Here is a 1,700-nt window from a genome sequence, read left to right as displayed (position 1 = left end):
TTTAGCTCAAGGGAAGAGGTGTACACATTTTATGGCAAATATGCTAAGCATATTGGATTTTCTATAGCTCATAGAGCACAACATTTTGGAGATAATGGGAAATTGCTAAACTTTGCAATTGAATGTTCTCGAGCGGGGCAGAGAAAAAAGACATCAGAAGTCAACCCATCTGAAGCCATGTTTGTCCACAAAAATTGGTTGCACAACAAGGGTACGAGGTAGTGTACAAAAGGATGGGAGATATAAACTAACCACAGTTAACCTTGAGCATAATCATGATTTGATTCCCACCGACTCATGTCATTTTGCAATGAATAAGAAAATTCTTACTCCTGTGAAGAGAAGATTAGAAATTAATGATCAAGAAGGGATTGGCGTGTCTATGAACTTTCATTCAATGGTTGTTGAAGCAGGGGGATACGAGTCATTGACATTTGACGAGCGAGATGCAAGAAATTACATTGAGAGAGCTAGAAGGTTGAGGCTTGGGGAAGGTGATGCCGAATCACTTCAAAGTTATTTTATGAGGATGCAAGCACATAGTGAGAGATTCTTTTATGTGATTGATGTTGATGAGGAGTTTCACATTAGAAACTTGTTTTGGGCTGATGCAAGGAGTCGGGCAACTTATGAAGCATTTGGAGATGTCGTTTCATTTGACACAACTTATTTGACGAACAAATATGACATGCCATTTGCTCTATTTGTTGGAGTTAATCACCATGGACAGTCCATTTTGCTTGGTTGTGGATTGTTGTCTAGTGAAGACACTAACACATTTGTTTGGCTATTCAAGTCATGGTTAAGTTGCATGTCAAATCATCCACCAAAAGCTATCATAACTGATCAGTGTATAGCTATGCAAAATGCTATAGAAATTGTGTTTCCACAAGATCGACATCGGTGGTTCTTATGGCATATCATGAAGAAAATTCCAGAGAAGTTGAAATGTTATGCTCGGTATGAAGCCATAAAGTTGGCTATGCAAAATGCAGTTTATGACTGTCTGACAAGAGCTGAATTTGAGAGTAAATGGGAAGAGATGCTTGCAACATTCAATCTTTATGATAATGAGTGGTTGGGGGTACTATATAATGAGCGAAATCGATGGGTACCTGTCTATGTTAAAGACATTTTTTGGGCTGGCATATCAACTACACAACGAAGTGAAAGTATGAATGCGTTGTTTGATGGATATGTAAGTCCAAAAACTACATTGAAGCAATTCGTTGAACAATATGACAATGCCTTGAGAAATAAGGTAGAGAAAGAGAAAAAAGCAGACTTCAAGTCTCGACACAAATTGTTTGATTGCCTAACTATATACGAGTTTGAGAAGCAATTTCAGCAAGCCTACACCAATGTGAAATTCAAAGAAGTTCAAGGAGAGTTGAAGAGATTAGTTTACTGTCAGGCGGTGATTGTAAAAGAGGAGGGATCAATTTCTACATATAGATGGTAGTTTCTGAGAAGATGAAGCATGTGGACTTTGTTGTCTATTTTAATTCAACTGAATGTGAAGTTCAATGCATATGTCGGTTGTTTGAGTTTAGAGGCATTATGTGTGCTCACTCACTCGCTGTGCTTGTCAGAAGATGCATAAATGAGGTGCCAAGTAAATATATTTTGCCCCGGTGAAGAAAAGATGTGGATAGAGAATACGCATGCATCAAAACCATATACACCGACTTTGGGAATGA

At 38.1% G+C, this 1,700-nt stretch overlaps 1 pseudogene; it reads left to right on the top strand.

The window, feature by feature from the left end:
* The first annotated feature begins 310 nt into the window (after positions 1–310).
* On the top strand, positions 311–1,462 carry LOC114259999 (protein FAR-RED IMPAIRED RESPONSE 1 pseudogene; annotated as a pseudogene).
* The last annotated feature ends 238 nt before the right edge of the window (positions 1,463–1,700 follow it).

Source organism: Camellia sinensis, chromosome 4 (genome assembly GCF_055761805.1).
Source record: "Camellia sinensis isolate YWXY chromosome 4, ASM5576180v1, whole genome shotgun sequence".
Taxonomy (NCBI): Eukaryota; Viridiplantae; Streptophyta; class Magnoliopsida; order Ericales; family Theaceae; genus Camellia; species Camellia sinensis.
The sequence above is the reverse complement of the archived record's forward strand: the minus strand, read 5'-3'. Positions and strand labels throughout refer to the sequence as shown.